This window comes from Mercenaria mercenaria, chromosome 6 (genome assembly GCF_021730395.1).
Source record: "Mercenaria mercenaria strain notata chromosome 6, MADL_Memer_1, whole genome shotgun sequence".
Classification (NCBI taxonomy): Eukaryota; Metazoa; Mollusca; class Bivalvia; order Venerida; family Veneridae; genus Mercenaria; species Mercenaria mercenaria.
This window is the reverse complement of record NC_069366.1, coordinates 10,370,838-10,389,455: the sequence shown is the minus strand read 5'-3', so window position 1 is coordinate 10,389,455 and position 18,618 is coordinate 10,370,838. Positions and strand designations below refer to the sequence as shown.

The 18,618-nt window shown below is 34.6% G+C and overlaps 1 protein-coding gene across 2 annotated transcripts in view; it reads left to right on the top strand.

The window, feature by feature from the left end:
* LOC123549694 (uncharacterized) overlaps positions 1-18,618 on the top strand; it is a 36,377-nt gene that overhangs the window by 3,007 nt on the left and 14,752 nt on the right. Inside the window, exons 2-4 of one of the 2 annotated variants that reach the window (XM_053545059.1) lie at positions 2,648-2,833; positions 4,791-4,937; positions 17,198-17,365. The gene's annotated coding sequence lies outside the window, so the exon portion shown is untranslated. The remainder of the gene's footprint in view (positions 1-2,647; positions 2,834-4,790; positions 4,938-17,197; positions 17,366-18,618) is intronic. The other variant, XM_053545060.1, reaches the window with a different exon arrangement.

Here is an 18,618-nt window from a genome sequence, read left to right as displayed (position 1 = left end):
TCAATGTCAAAGGTGTATAGGGAAGTATTGTAACAGATGGTGGGTATACTGTCATGAATGAGTTTATGGGCCATCTAAAACACTAAAACAGAGTAGCAAATTGAAGAATGGTGGATGGATGTTTTGAAGGATGCCACGTGTGAAGCTGGAAGGAAAGAGAGAGATAATGCTTTCGAAATTTGTTCATTTTATGACGGAATACCTTCTACTGCAGTTGTTTGTAATGATGTGGCTGGTGCGAACGTTTTCTAAAACACAATAACAATACCATGGCAGGTTTTTGGTTAATTGTTGGTTTGCACACGAATAAGCTTTTATATATTTGAATAAGAAACAAGACATGTTATATTTTCTGTGCATCAATTTCGGAAATGAAAGCCAGGAGAAAACAATTGGTTCAAAAACTTGATTGACTCAGCACAATATCTTTAAGTGATTTTTGAATGGTGAGAAAATGCATGGACTCAGATATAAGAAGATTAATGTGGATGGAAACAACCATTTTGTCCAGTATAGTTCAATGTTTTTCTTTTTTTTGGGGCCGTACGTTAAAACAAAATGAGTGTTTTGACAATTACGTATGCAAATGGTTAAATGCACATCTCGAACAATTAGTCGTTGACAAGCCATGTTATAAAGGAAAAGGCAAATATTTGTTTTGAATAAAACAAACAAACAACAACAACCCCCCCCCCCCCCCCCCCCCCCCCCAAAAAAAAACGATTGTGAAAGTTCTGTGGTGTGCAATAAAAACGAGGAGTGATGAAGGTGATGTTGTTGTAGCTAAAAGAAAACTTAAAGATGATAGAACAACTGTGGAAGGCATGTCTAAGACTTAAACGCCCAATAGGCTTCTGAAAAAGTTATACTGATTCTGCTTTTCCTCAGTAGTTGCATCGCATTTCAATTTAAAATACTTTTCTTTTATGCCTATTGATATTGTTAGAAATGACAGTGATCGTTTCTGTAAAGAAACAGTGTGGATACGTAAACTGAATTTTTCCAGGTTTAAATTTCCAAGTTTTAACTATTTGTATTGATCTATATATAATGCCGAACATATCGTTGTTTTTCCTCTTTCTGTTATATTTATCACATGTTTGACGTCGCGGCAGTGTAATAAAGCCATTAAATAAATGATAATACACTAGTGTGATAAAGCTTTGACGTCGACGTCATTTGTAGAGTAAGAGACGTTGGTCAAATTGACTTGTTTATATAGTAAAAGAAAGTAGAACTTTCGATGTTTTGAGAGGAAAGGCTAACATGTGATAGAAAGAATATTACATTTGTGACTTTCCACATTGAGTTTATTAAACTCGTTGAATAAAATTGATAAAATGCTTGGCAGAGCCTCGCATTTTATTATTTTATTCAATTCGTTTAATAAATTCAATGTGAAAAGACACTCGTGTAATATCCTCTATATAAATAAGTGTAGGAAATTATGTAAAAACTCCATCCGACAATTTACTCGGTACGTTTGTTACATTCGGTTATAGAAACGTATTTTGAATTCATTTAACATTGTAAATAATGTAGACTTAAAATGTCTGAAGTTGAAAAAATAAAGTTAAAAACTGGAAGTGCCTCAGAGAGTCTCATAAAGGCACCTTCTACATTTTGAGTAGAATGGCCAATAAATCAGAACGATTTATATCAAAGTTCACCTACAATCTGGCAGAATGGTTAATGAATAACCAATACAAATTTGGCGGGGGAAAAGGGACGAACCCCTATTTTCGGAGATATTTTTATGCAAGATGCAATAGGGTGGATTGAGATCAACCTTTGGGCCAGCATGGTCACAAAAAGTTCGGATGATTTTTTTTGTGGACACTTACAGACAAAGAGCAAAACATTATTTGCAAACAGGTAAAAGTCAGAGTAGAAACTAAGTCAAATAAATATAAAAAACAAAATGGTTCCATCCAAAGGAAATGATGATAAGAAAGCTAGAATATCCTATCGCTCAAATGTGTTAATGACAGATTTGCCAGAAAATGAACTTAAAATTAAGTGTGATGAGTTTTTCCAACGACAATGCAATTGTTTCTAAAAATAAGAAATGTATAGAAATGTAAAAAAGAGGGAAGTCAGTTAATGAGAGATGGAAAAAAAAAACAACAACAACAAAAAAAAAAAACCTTTTCCGAAACAGAGATTTTCAAATAATCAGAGAGACAAAATCTGTTTAAGTGTTGTGTCAATTAAAATTCCTTTACATAGAAATCACAAGTATTTCTTTCAAATCCAGGGTCAGCTTAAGATGGAATGATGTGATCTTGGAATATGACTTACAAATCCATATGATAAATATATGAGCCGTGCCATGGGAAAACCAACATAGTGGCTTTGCGACCAGCTTGGATCCAGTCCAGCCTGCGCAGTCTGGTCAGGATCCATGCTGTTCGCTTTCAGACTATTGGAATTAGAGAAACTGTTAGCGAACAGCATGGATCCTGACCAGACTGCGCGGAAAATTTTTAAACTACCCTTCGAGAAATACTGTCTCATGCAACCTCGTTCTGCCATATTGTGGTTGTGTATTTTTGACGTGTTAAATTACTTATTGAGTTTCTTGAAAAATCATTTTCGCAAGTGAAAGCTGTATTTAAAATAATTTATCTTTTTTCTTCACACACAGGGTAAAACAGTAATAAAGTGGACTGCAGAACAGTTGTCACCCAAAAAGGTGCAAACGAAACATATGTTTTCAAAAGATTAGAAAACACAGTCACGATCTAATTTACATATACATGTATCTCCGAAGTCATCTGTGTCAGGCATCTTCCTCAAGTTCTTCTATAAGAGCAGACTCTTCAACTCAAAGGTAAGGTTGCATTTTTGTTGGGTTTAACATCGCACCGACACAGTAATAGGTAATTTTGGCGACTTTCCAGCTTTGATGGTGGAGGAAGACCCGAGTTGCCCCTCCGTGCATTATTTCATCACGAGCGGGTACCCGGGTAGAACTACCGACCTTCCGTAAGCCATGATGGCTTCCTCACAAGAAATCAACGGGGCCACGGAGGTAGGTTGATTTATCTTTTAACATTGTGCAATAATTTGTTAACCGTGATTCAAAATTAGAAAAGAACGATTCCGTTCGCATTTCTGATGATTTAAAGGAATTGATGATTATTTAAACGGTATTTCATTGTCACATTATACTTCAATACACTGGGAAGAGGAATTTTTACTGACACAATCAGTGTAGCGCGTGTGGCCACATCTACTGGCAACCTCAAATTTCAAACTTAACAATACACTCCAGCAGTTTTGGAAGTTCAGTGATCAGTTGAATTCTCTTAAGTATTTCCACTCATAAGGATAGAGGATTTGATGTTTTACAAACTCATTATTTATTTTGTTTGGTTTAACGACGCACCGACACAATTTTAGGTCATATGGCGACTTTCCAGCTTTGATGGTGAAGGAAGACCCCAGGTGCCCCTCCGTGCATTATTTCATCACGAGCGGGCACCTGGGTAGAATCACCGACCTTCCGTAAGCCAGCTGGATGGGTTCCTCACATGAAGAATTCGACGCCCCGAGTGGGGCTCGAACATCGATGAGGGGCAAGTAATTCGAAGTCAGCGACCTTAACCACTCGGCTATGGAGGCCCCACAAACTCATTAAATCTGGTTTTGGTTTATTCACATTTAGTAATATTGGTTTAGAGACCCATTATATTTCATGACATTTTATCGTACCTATTTGTGAAGCGTAATAATTTATCAGTATCAGAAAGAAGAAAGCATGACATCTCAATTTATTTATATTGTTTATAATAATATTATGTCTTCCATTTAAAGATCTCAATTTAATAATTTTGTTTACAATAATTTTAACTCTTTAACTCTTGATGTAACAGAAAGGTTACATTTAATGGAAGAAATTTTTTTCAGAAGTGGGAATTTAACTCTCTGAAGGACGAATAGTACAGTGGTAATGATAATGGACAGATCCAAATCTGTCAATCACTAATGTTAACCTAAAACAGAGTGTTCAATCGGGACTGGCAAATACGTTTGATCTGGTTTATAAACTAGACCACATGCGTTTTATTTGTGATACTGCTTGTGAGCACATGACCTTTTAGTGGAAAGGTACCGTTGACGGGTTGCTTTGAATGCCAGTCAAAAAGTATATTTATATGAAATAATGAAAAAAGGAGGCGATGGGTAAAAGTAGAAAAAAGGGATGGAGGATAAAGGTTGGCGGTGGGGTTAGGGGGAGTGGATCGGGTTGGTGGTAAAGGGAAGTAATAACGTCAACATACAATACACCATATATAACATTTAAATCGAAACGACGTTTTATAAAGCAAGTTGAAAAAAAAGGCATCGTGTTGGAAATCAACGTATTTTGAGAAGTCTGGTTAAATTGCTTTATATTATTGTTCAGAAATTGCATGGGTATTGTTACTTTCGGTAGCGGCGATCACAAGTTAAACAACGCTACTCAATGTTGCCAATTGGAAGTATGAATAAGATAACAACCTCATCGATGTGGGTTCGAGCCTCACTCGGAGCGTTGAATTCTTCATGTGAGGAAGCCATCCAGCTGGCTAACGGAAGGTCGGTGGTTTTACCCAGGTGCCCGCTCGTGATGAAATAATGCACGGAGGGGCACCTGGGGTCCTCCTCCACCATTAGAGCTGGATAGTTGCCATATGACCTATCATGTGTCGGTGCGACGTTAAATCCAACAACAACAACAACAACAAACACAATGCTATTTTCTATGCAGATGTATCTTCAGGAATTGTAATTCTTTTTCTTAGGTAGCCATGGAGCCTTTATGTAAATTAGTTGACGAGGAGTTTCGTGTCAATTTGGAAAGTGAGGAAATTCAAGACATTGTAAAGGCTATTGACATAATGGTCAGACGATTTGTTAAATATTTGCATGATGTCAATACGGAGATAAAGGTAAGGTGTAATAATTACGGCTTGAATTCCCTTTCCTGAAGAAAGTGGGTTATACTTTCGTGTATTTACACTAGTATAAAACACATCGAGACGCTTTGCAAATCCAAGAATCTTGCTTTCATTTTTAAAGTAGCTTGCTTCGGGCTTGCTCTGCATGAGTATCAAAATATCAAAAATAAATTGAGGAAGCTATCCAGCTGGCTTACGGAAGGTCGGTGGTTCTACCAAGGTGCCCGCTCGTGATGAAATAAAGCACGGAGGCGCACCTGGGGTCTTCATCCAACATCAAAGCTGGAAAGTCGCAATATGACCTAAAATGGTGTCGATGCGACGTTAAACCCAACAAAATAAATAAATAAATCAAAAATAAATGCCAGAATATCGATTTTCAACGTTTAGATAGAACAGACAAAACGATGTATGTTCAATAGTAAATCGCCTTCCGATAACAATAATCTTCATGCCTTTTTCTAGTCTAGTCCACATTTCAATAAATGTGACAGGTATAGGCATTTTGTTAGTATTTCGTCCCATGTACATTTTTACTATAATTTGGGTATGCTGAATACAAAAATATAATTATGTTTGCCACCTGACAGGTCAAAATGACGGAAAACAAAATGTACGCCAAATTAAGATACTAGTATTTCTAATATAAATGTGTAATAGTATCGCAATTATTAAAGAATATGTGTGTAAGATGTTATATAGTAACAAACTCAACAAACAACACACATTTCAAAGATAAATAACTTTTAATATAAATATGTGCTTCGTTAAGAGAGAGAGAGAGAAAAAAAAAAACATTTGAAAACAGTCTAACTTGACTGTTTTGCAAAAAGATGATTATTAAACAAACTGCGTTGGTTATAATTACAAAGCTATTGTTGGATACAGTACACTAATGCTATATTTTGAATCAGAACAGAGTACAGAAGTTAAATCGCTAAACTGTTTATGATATAATTATTTAAAAATAATATAGATTGAAATATTTGATCCTTAAGGTATTAGATCACCAATAGAGAATCTCCTTTTTGAAGAGTATTCAATTCCTACCATAAACCTACTTTTACTGCAATTCTTAGGGGGCGTAGGTTCAAGTCCTACTGGAACCAAATCTTTTTTTCCTTATTTTCCTTTTTTACTAGTAAGTGTTTACTTCTTACAAGGCTTATTATTGCTTTCTTGTACAAAAATGGAAAAAATGAATGTTATAAGCGATTTCTTGGTGTTCAAAGTGAATTTACTACTTACACAGAAGGGGTAGAGTTACATATCTTCCAAAATATTGAGTTACACGCGGGGAAAGTTCTCTATTTTGCTTTCACTCTTAGATTATATATTGTGGAAGAAATTTAGGTAGGTTTTACGTCTTCCCTAAGGTTATTTTTAAATGGAGTAAGCAAAATACAAAACAGAAACACAGCATTCGACCTTACTTTTTCAATGTTGAAGTATGAATTCTGTCTCATTAAATCCGTTTACTTGAGGCACTATAGAAAAAATGATATTGATATTTTTATTTTGTGTTTTATAATTGTTGACCAATAGTTTGATGTTTCTTCTATTGAAATTAATGGTAAAATGAGCTCTCTGCAAACGTTTTGGATAGTGGCCATCACTTTGAAATTTGTCTCTACTTAAGCTTGAGGAGATACCATAAGTTATTCAAAATTTATAAAAATCGGCACGATAAAGGTTGTTTAAAATTTGCAAAATAGTGCAAAACACGGCTACCTTTCAGAATATACCAAGCAAAGGCCATTTTGTAAACATTACTATTAGTGACCTAATACCTTAAAGTATGATTTCACAGTCCCATTTCATATGTTAATTTAATGCGTCGATTTCATACAACTGGTAATTTTTTTATCGCATTTACATAAATTATATATGTGCATAAGAGCCAAGTCATTTTACATTTACATCTGTGGGTCCTACATCCAGGTGTATACTTACAAGGAATGAACTCAATACAAGCTTGAACAATTGAATCACGGGTAAAAAAACTGACTTAAGTGTGTCAACTGCCACTTTCCATCTCATGTCTGTAGGCTCAGGCAAGTCTGGATTGGGAGCAGTTACTTGGTTCCGTACCAGAGCTTGATGATAAACTCTTCTAATGTGAAATGAGCAAGCATCGCTGGTTGGTGCACGTTTTGTGGACTTGCAGACCTGTCAAATATAACATTACGAGAACTGTCAGTACTTACAGCATCTTGGCCATACATTTTGCAAAAATATTCACAGTTTTTCATCACTTCATCGGACAGTTAACCATATCCGAGACCTTCTATCTGCTTTGCATTGTAAAATCTTTAAATTTTAAAGCAGATTTTTTATAAAAATGATGTACATTGTGTCACAGCCACTGAGTGCATCAGACAATACACAATATACACCGTGTTGGCTTGAATGTAGTTTCGTTTTTACACAGTTCCAGCCATCATCGTTGCATTTTTTTCCTATTGGTGAAATAGAAAGAGCAACAAATGTCAGTATCTCTGGCAGAAACTACAACAGCGTTACAATTTGATCGTTTACTGCAGTGAGCAGCATGGAGAATGATTCTTATGTCAGCTTCCTCGTGTTTAGCCTTTAATTCATCCAAATTAAGTTAAGTGTCATTGCTTTAAACAGTTTCTTCTTCCTGAAAGCCACTGCCAACAAACAACGTCTCTTCTGTATGGGCTTGCATGATCAGCTCTTCTGAAAAAATCTAGCGATGTCAACTTTATTTACAGGAAGTGCTAAAAAGTTACATCAGACTGATATATGAAAACCACCCATTCTAGGTATAAGCATTTCCCTCGATACAGGTACTGACCATGTCTAATCCATGAGCTTAAAGTAAGGAGCCCTGTCTACAGTTGTAACTGTATATAACTATCCCAGTCTTTTTGATAAACGCATGCTCTTCTAAACAATACTCAATGTGTCGATATCTCATTCTCAGTAAGATTCAGCAGAATAACACGACCAATTTCAGGATCTATTGATTCCAGTTTTTTTTCAGCTGAAGATGTCTTTACTCTTAGTATGTCTCTGTAGCTGAATGTATCTCCTTTACTATGAAATGCGTTAACTAAATTAATGTTTTAAACTAGTCGTCTGGTGCAAGATGCAAAATACTTGCAAGACCAATGTGTTTAGGAGTTCATTTTTTACCATCACTCACTCCATAAACAATTTCTTTTGCTACACTTAATATTTTTGTTTGTCTATCATATTCAGGCGCTTTATGATCAAATTCTTCATCTAAAAGCTCTTGGCTATCATACATTAATTTCAGAAACTGGAACAGACTCTCAGGAATAAAGTTTATTGCGTCATTTTCACTCACACTCAGTCCAGAATGCCCTTCCAGAGAGAACAAATCAGCCCTTAATTTAAATGCTACATGTGTACAAATGGCGAGAAGTCTTCACTGAAATTATATTTCAGTGTAATCAGCCTGTTCATCACTTTTGTCGGTAGTATCATAATGGGCTTCACTAAGTATTCACACGGCACATATCATATGAAACTAGAAGTGTATTCATCTATGTAGTGGAGTTACAAACTGAAGTTTATATTGTAGAGCTTCTTTGAATGATGATCTTCTAGAATAAAATGACAAAGACATTGTTGAAAAAGTCTCTTCAGTAAGTTTGCAGAATCTGTTCCAAATGACTGAAAGTAGCATTATTCGCTATTTCATTGCAGCAAACTCAAGTTCATGTGTAAGAAAGACAAGATTTGTATTTGAGTTGTCCATCTTGGTTTTGCGAACTCTGTATCTAAAAGAAATTAAACATGTTTTATGATATTTGCCCTCTGCAGCTATGAGGTCTTTGATATCAGAGAGTCACAAAAAACCATGCACGTGCAAAATATACTATATTGAAAAAAAACGCCTAATACGGTTACGTTGGCCGTGAGGCAGGGCAGCCAAAAATAAATCAATAATTAGCTTCAGTACCTATACAAATGTCGGTATGTGAAATTTCTTGTGAATACATTCATTATTAACAAATTATTGATGCAATATAAACTGACCGATTATAAATTTTGTTGAGTGTATATTGTATGCACTTGTAAATAAGTCGCTACAATGGAGGATGCGCCTATAAACACAGGCGTATATTACCCAATACGATACAAGGCAAATTGATGAAGCCGAAGACTCTCCTATACGAATACATGCAAAGATCAGGAGACGGGTCCGAATTCCCTTAAGGGAAGAAAAGAAAGGTCTTATCATACGCCCAGGTGCACGGTTTGTCCACATGTTTTGTCGTTTTTAGAAAGAGGCTGAAGGAGACAAATATGAAGAACTTCAAGAAGACGAGAGGATAATATGTGTAGAAGTAGAAAGTGGATGTGAGGGATGGCTTAATATTGGTGAAATACTGCCAACACGGTCGACTTTCACTTCTTTACATCTTAAAAGTGAATATTCTTATCATATAGATCTACTAAATGTCGGGTTTAACGTGATGTTCTCCATCATCTAGTTCTTATAAATTACAAACTCCTCACAGCGGTTACCTCCCAGTGCGTTAAGGGGTGTAATTTCTGCGGGGAGTTTTATAAATATTATTGACATAACGTTGACGGTATCTATGTGCAAACGGGTAGGTACCTTTGTTTTATTTTCATCCATCGTCAGAGGTATCATCCAAAACAGCGACAGGGTGCATATAATTGAAATTTTATCAATAAAAAAATGCATGTAAAGGATCCATACGTTTTGTAGTTGAGTATATATTGTTCTACAAGGAGAGTGGCAAATTCAGTTATATGAACTTTGAATAAAGAAAATTACGTCTCAAAACGTCAAAATACACGCATTTCGATACATTTCTTTAAATTTTATAGTCATATCAATATTATTGATGGCTTATATTTTCACCTGTACGAATTAATGATTTGCCTCGGACGAATCTGTCTATAAAATGTTCAACATCCTTAAATGTGGTTCGTACGTTGGTATTGTTTTTACTTATCCTAAACAGCCTACCTGAGTATAAATCACACGAGGACGGTATCGCTCACACAAGTAGGTAGCCGAACACCCGGTGTGTTTAATGTTGTTAAGGAGACAATGCACCTGCTTATATTATTTTACTATGTCATTTTCCACGTATTTTTCTATTCATACAAATAGTGTATCTAGAGCTAAATGTGCATGTAATACACGAAGACTTGCAATCCTTACTTTGGGTACAAAGTAACATCCATATCACAAGTCTCAGAATAAAGTTTTATAGACATTAATACTAAATTACATTTTGTAATGGAAATCTCCGGGGCCTAGTAACCGTGGGTCGACCTTCATGACCTGAAAATATTGTTTTGGGGTCGGTATGAGGATGGTGGACTTTTTGTGGGATTTTAGTTGATAAAACGTTAAGTCTGTATACACGAAAAATTATGACTATAGACGAATATTATCTTATTCACTCACAACACTGTTTAAAGTACAAGCTACCCCCTTCTTATGCGTGGTGTAATTTCAATTCTTTTCTATATTGCAATTGACTGTAAACGATTAACAGTTAAAGACACATCACAAATTAATTAAAGATCAAGATTTAGCACAAACTGCATCATTTAATCCTTTAATTCGTATAATTGAATATCAATTAAACTTTATTTAGAAAATTCAGCACTAAGAAATCTCTGACAAAATAAGTTAAGCACTAAACACGCATGGTCAATACTGCATGATTTACACGGATTGAACTTGATAAACTTGATTGACAAATATACTAGGTCAAATTTTATATATTCACTAAACTGTAATGGAACTGTACAAGTAGAGATGTCATGCTAATGTTGTCTTGCCCCCACTGTGATTGATATTATTTATATATCTATGTTCCTCATGTTTTTTCGGCGACGCCGTCTAAATTCGTTTTCGTTACTTATGCCACGTGACTTCAGTTTGCAAATCAAACTACTTGATAACGCATTATAGATAATTTATCAAAATGGAAGATTTATGCAACACTCTGTCTGATTGGACGAGAGTGTCAATTTCTGTCACTCTGTTGATTGTGTTACGCTGAGTGAAATGTAGACAAGGCGTTTATCCTAAACGACGCTGTTCACAGTTTTAAAGCTAACTTTGGCTCAGTATATTTAGCAAGAATATTGATATATCTCAAAATGATAAGTAAGTTTAATAAATAAGATAAAAACCTGTTCAAATGCCAACATATATCAAATTAAAGAAAGAGCTGAATACGGTCTGCGTATCACATGAATAAGGTTGTGATAAGAGTCTTTTATGTAGAGAAGTGCTTTTTAAAAGATTTTCCTTGTTACAATTGTCGTCTGTATATGAAAAGGTTTCTTGCTTTTGTGACTTATTCAGATTGCATATTAAAATGAGTACTTGTTTGCGTTGATATATTTGTTATAAATTATTTAACTGATTTATTATATATGAATATTTTTCTTTAGTATGGTATGCAAATACTGAACTCAGTTGAAATCAGTTTCATTATATATATGCTATATTATCATGACTGGATCTCATTACACTGAAATGAAGGTACGCTGCATACAGTTTATCTATGTGATATGACTACGGTCAAACTTTGCTTATGAAACAGAAATATTGAAATAATTACAATTGTATGTTTTGCTTGACCTTTACTTTTTTATAGGTGTGACGTCATTGTCCAAAGATTCATGAATAGCGAATATGCATTTGTTAAAGCGGGATCAATTGGCCTATTTTAGAAATAAATAAAAATAATAAATAAAAAATCCTTTAATTGATTTTTTCTCATGTATTCTAATCAAACTTGATTTGCAGCATCTTTATTAGGCCCGCAGCCAACTTTGTTCAGCTGGGACATTTGACCCCATTTAGGGGCTGCTAGAGCTAAAACTAGAAATGCCTTTATACAGCGTCTCATGAACAGCTTGGTGGATCTTTGTCATACTTGGTCTGGAGCATCATTATAAGGTTCTCTTCCAAATTTATTTATATAGGAACTTGGGCCCTATTAGGGACCACTATAGCTAAAAGTAGATATGCCTTTTTTCGCATTAACCACTAAAATGTAATGGATTTTTATCAAACTCGATGTGTAACAATATCGTAAGGTCTCCTGCTGTTTTGTTACAAATGGGGATAGGGACCAATTTAGCTAAAAATATAAACACGTTTAATGACCTCTTCTAATGAACCGCTTCATGAATCTTCATCAAACTACTGCTGTAATTATTCGTCTAAGGATAAACGAAACAAAATTGCAACCTTAGAAAGCGGTGTTTAGTTTTGCAATTTGAAAAATGTTAGATGAAAGATGAATGTTAGATGAAAAATTCATAAACTTATTTCATTATTACAATTCGCCGACCATTATTTTTAAAGATATTTCTTGTTTTGTACTTGTACAAATGTTAGAGGTATGTAAATAAGCTGGAAACTTGTAACAAGTTACATGTATACATGATTGTACGCAATTGCTATTGCTAATTGTACCAGATGCACAGAATCTGTTTTTAAAAAATAACATAATATATGAATTCTAGTGACATGTTTGTATATCTCTTACAATCTTATTTCACATGCATGTAGATATAATCTGACTAACTAATTAAGTAAACCATACCTTATTAAAACCACGCATAATATAGTTTATTTAATTTCAATGAACATTTATGTATATTTCCACCAACCAGTCATAATAAATAAGTATCCATGCCAGCATATAGGCATAAAGTCAAATGCGACATGCAAGTAAATATCATCCGCAATTGAGTCAGATTCTTGTTTTGAAAATATTTTATAAATATAAGCACACAATCTTTGATTAAGCATCTAAGTTGCATGAATGATTTTAGATACCAAGTTAATACTTATAGGTTATTAGCTTTGTATCAGGAAATATGCACTCGTTCTTCAGCGGAAGCATTGCGCGACTTTAGGAGCGCAATATTCTTCCGCTGAAGAACGAGTGCATATTTCCAGATGCAAAGCTCATAACCTTTTTATTACATACGCATCCACACGTATAAAAATTATGTAAATATCATATATATGTTCAATAGCCGGAATAGGATTGACAATACTGAACTAAGTAGGAATAAATAGTTCAACAACACACACTGAATTACGTCATGCACCCGATATGAAATTCAAACGTCAGTGTATGGAAAAATATTGACGTTTCCGGTACCAGTGTAACTTAACGGGGAATAGAAACGTGTATGTAATAAATAAAAATATATATTCAAAATATAGTATACGCAAACATTATTGGTATATGTATCAAGAAACAAATGCATCGTCATCTACTGTGTATGCTAAACTATGGGTATGTATTGCACAATTTATTTGACCTGTCAAAACATGTTCCCGGCTTTCATTATATTCTGTTCACGCCTACATAAGATTAACATGAAAACCAGCAAAACGGTTTTGACAGGTCAACTAAATAGTACAATAATACATTTAATGCTGATACATATTTGTTTGAAATGCATGGATAGATTTGTTCACATTTTCGTCATGTTTTGCTAATTTATGTAATGATTGCATCTTATTATTTAAAAATATTTTTGAATATATATACACACATGTCAGTAAAATAACATCTATTAGGAAACGAACGTGTCAACTGAGCTTTCAAAATACAAATTCTAACATCGCTGTACACAATATCGTACGGAGAAAAATTGTAACTCTACACATGGGGCTAAAAGAAATCTCTCGCTTTGTCCTTTCTTTCTACTTTCACTCCCATCTTCGACTAAATCTTTTTCTCTTTGGTAGCTTAGGGTCAACGGTTACCTCAACCTTACACTGGTTTCATACTGCTGTAACATTATGCTGATTGACAAACACTTGTACAGGGTGACAGTGGAATTGTTCTGTTCAGTCAAGCATAAAATGAAAGGAATCAAACGGTTCAATAGCTTTGAACTCGTAAGTGGGTGGCTTTGATTCTTCTGTTTGGATTTGATATACACAAAGACCCTGGTCCTAATTCCGAAAGCTTTACTTCTTCTTCTGACTCCTCTTTTACAATCATAAATGACTTTTCAAAATCTTTGTCCTTTGTTCACAATAATGTCCGAAGCTTTTTGAGGAAAAAGGACATACAAGAAGGTGAAATGGATCTCTTTGATATTATTTCTCTCACTGGCTAGCTGGTACCACGAGCTCTGACGTTCTACTGTCCCAAAACTACTCGCCACCCTTTCGTAAAGACAGGGCTACTGACAATCATAGTGGTATCCTGGTCTATGTGAACAATCAAATACCAGCCAAAAGGAGACCAAACCAATCTGGAAGTACATTGGGTCGAAAGTATATAATGATTGAATTTCAACAAAGAAAACAATTCTCTTTGGAACTTTCTATCGTCCTCCTACCTCTGCTCTCCACTTTCTAACTCAAAATACACTCTCTTCCTTGTCTCTTCTTCATGCAAGATTGCCCTCATTTGTGTTGGAGAACCTGGATCAGAGCACGAGGTAAGGTATCAGTATGATTCTAGTTCTGTTGTATTGACTGTACTAAACAACACTTTAGAACCTATAGAAGGATGATTTGGCAGTTTAACCGTGGAGATTGCAATGGCCTCAGGCGAGACATTCCCTGTCCATGGGAAACCCTCCAGAACGATAGCATTGACACATCGCAACATTACAGATACTATTAACAAAATAACTACAAAATCTACACAAAATAGTTACAACAAGACAATCATCACCACCATGGATCCACAATGAGATACTGTAATCGTTTTTTTTTCGCGGTGTTTAAATTTTCGCTATTTCTCGCAAATCGGGTGCCTCGCGAATTTATAAATCCGCGTAAATTCCCTTCCATAACTTACATACACATCCAAAAAAATATCCGTATTTACGGTCAAGTTCAGCAATGAATACTAACCGCCTGTACACGATGTTTATTGAATGAACTTCAGTTTATTTCAATAAGCATGAAATTCAATAAGTATAATAAAAATCCTCGAAAGTACATTTCATGCAGAATACTAGTATACTGTTTAAGACAGAATATACGCTAAGGCCTAAAGGTTGGATTTACATGCAGCTGGCGGGGGCTATTTAACATGATAACTTTTTTTTAACAGAATACGGATGCACTTTGTATGTGTCAAACAAGCAAAGCGCGTGTTGCCTTAGGTGGATAATCCATATCATTCCTTTATCTGACTCTTTACACTTTGATTGGATGGCAATAGAAATTAGCGGACAATTTATCAAACCATTGTATTATAACTTGTACGTTACAGTTATTTAAATGAATGTAACAAACGTTGAACAAAAGCAAATTATTATGTGAATAAAGTAACCGATTACTTACACGTAGTTAACTGTTACGGATCATGTTTTAACGAGCGTTTAGTACGGTAGGGAAAAATTGAGCATTAATGTAAACACGAATTCTGGAATCGGAATTTCGCTAATATAAGATAAGAACCTTCCTGAACCTCCCGTTGCGAATGCATAAATCCGCGAAATAATTCAGGGTATGTGAATTCGCGAAATAAAGATCACGCTAAGAAAAGTGATTTATACAGTAAGCAGAATACGCAAGAGAGCACAAGACAAAGCAAAAAAAAAAAAAAATGTCACAAAACCCACAACACCGGTAAACATACAAACATATCAGAAGCAAAACAACAACGCTCATAAGAAATGCCAGACAAAACTTATATGTGAAACCCGCAGACAAACTGAAAACAGACACACTTCTGGAAAACACTCAAAAAGTTCATTAAAAATTGACAGAAAACACAGGTATACAATAACTCAAAGGGACATATGTAACTTCAAACACAAACAAAGGAAATCTATTGGACATTTTGTTACTCTCAAACAGAACCTAATGATAACGATAAAACTCTTCCAAGCGTAAACAGAAATATAGACATACCATATGAGAACAAAATCGAAATAACACCCTAAAGAAGTAACATCAGTACTGAAGTCTTTATTAACAGGTAAGGCATCGGGACTAGACTCAATAAACACCAGAATACTGAAAGAACTTTCGCAAGAACTAACACATCTTCTCAGTCATCTCTTCAACAAATCCTTACAATCACGTTTTCAACTTCTTTCTTGCAAACAACAATATTACATCTCTTTAATCCGGCTTTGTTCCCAATGATTCCTCTTCAAATCACCTCATCTCCATAAATAATACATTCTGTCAGGCTCTAGATGAAGGAAATGAGGTATGTGCTGTCTACTATGACATTTACAAGACGTTTGACCTCGTTTTGCATTGCGGTCTCATTCATAGATTGCAAAGAACAGGTATTATAATAGCTGATCAACTACTGAACTGGTTCTGTGACTATCACTCTGGGAGAAAGCAAAGAATGGTCCTTTCTGGGATTTTTTTCTGATATCCTACCTATAAACAAGGGCGTCCCACAAGGCTTGATTCTTGTTCCTCTACTGTTCCTTGTATATATTAATAATATTGTCCACGACATCAACTCTACTATTCGCTTCTTTGCAGATTGTTGACAATCCATATTACTCAGTCATACTGAACTCTGATCCTCATAAAATTATTAACTGGGCGAGTAACTGGCTTGTGAATTTCAACCCATCCAAAACAGAATCTCTATTACTATCTGGTGAAGTTCACAAACCTTTCCACCCACCACTTACTATGATTGGAGTTCCAATTCAAGAGGTATGATCTCATAAACACCCTGGTGTAACTTTTGCCAATAATGGATCCTGGTATGAGCATACTGAAATCATCAAGATAAAGGTATGGCAGAGGGTAAACATGGTGAGGAGTTTTATATCTGTTTTAGATAGAAAAACATTGGAACTTGCAGTAATGTTCATTTAACTTTAACATTCATCGGCTATTTCCTAATAGTCCAAAACGTAATAAATATTACATTTCTATTTCATGTCCGCAATGTCCTAGCATACAGTCAATCCCGAATATTTCAAACTTAAACGTTTAATTTTACAATGAATTGTTGTCACTGTAATTTAGTATGTACCTGTGTTGGGAAAGCGTTTCTAAAAAAGCTTACTAACTTACTGCTTGATCCCTTGCTTCTGTGCAATATATATTGTGATCACATGTCATTTGTTGAATAAGATTTTGTTTTAATTAATAGCTTCTTTCGTTAATATATGTCACGACTAAAATATGATAAAAAAGACGTGCCACCACATGGACGCAAAAGTTTCAAAATATTCGATCCATGTAGCAACCTATATTAATATCAAACTACCATTTTTTAAAGCGCAACAGAAATTGAAGAAGATAAAAACTATATGATGAAAAATCCCAACTACCTAAGACGGGATTGGAACCTGACTCCCAGATGCAGTTGTCAGAGACTGGTTATAAACGGAAGGCATTACGTAAGAGACCGCAACACATAAATCACTGCCGATTTAACTTATGTTTTGTAAGTATGATCTAAAATTCATCTCTTTTACATGTGCTATATAGCCACTAAAACTGAATAAGTTTTTCTATAGATTTTGATATAGATTTTGCTTCATAAATTGCGTTTCAATATTTAAAGTATTTATTTACAATAACAAGCACTTGAATATGAAATCATACAATTTTTGAAAAGTTTAACAAATTTACGTAAATTTCTAAGCATCTCTCCTTGAAACATATGAATGTTATTTTATTTCACACTTCAACAAATATTTTTTTTTAAATTTAAAACCTGCTAGAGAAATAAACAGACATTTTCATTTCACACAGTCTGTCCTATTTAAGGTACTTTCGACATTTTGAATTTGAATGACCTTCATATCTGAGGTGAAAAGATACTGTTTGAAGATTTTCAAATGCATCAAAGCAGTGTGCAATTTGCAAGATCCCGATAAAAACAATACTGCATAAAGATGTGCAACTGAAATATGGAAAATAAACAAAGTTTATATTTTACTTTTAATGTTCTAAAATTTTGCTAACATTTATAGATCCTTTAACTTAAATAAAAATCTTCATTAATGGGAAACTGTAGTAAAAAGTATCAACTGAATATAAAGATAACTTTCTTTATAAATATGTGTGTGGACCGCTGAGAGTGGGTGTTAAGGTAGTGTGTGTGTGTGTGTGTGTGTGTGTGTGTGTGTGCGGGAGGTGGGGGGGGGGGGGGGGGGGGGGAGAAAATCATGTACCAAGAGCCTTTGTTTGGCTAATAAAACAATTTGAATGGTATCAAAATAGAGCTTAGTCATTGGCTGGTCTTTTTAAGAGCAGTATTTTCATGTTGATGAACTAATTCGCATATTCATGAATATTAATGAAAATGTTACATATGACAAAATTTTGTTATTTTTTATAAGTTCTGAATCAATTCAATTGGACATAACGCTTTTGATCTCGTCTTAAGTCCTTTTGGTATTATGTTTACTCTAAGCTAAGTATGCTGAGCTAATATGCATGATATGAACCAGTACCACATTCAACTTCTCAGAAAAAAAGATATCATTAAAACTGAATAAAATGATATAATTAATTGTTATCATTAAAGAAACGATTTTGTGAGCTATAATTTTTGGAATTATAGTGTAAACATTTGATTACAAGTAGGAGGAATCAGTATGTAACAAACTTTACGTCACCTTATCTCATCACATCAATTTCTTAACATTTAGCATGCTGTCGGCAAATAACAAGATCAGCCTAAACATTATT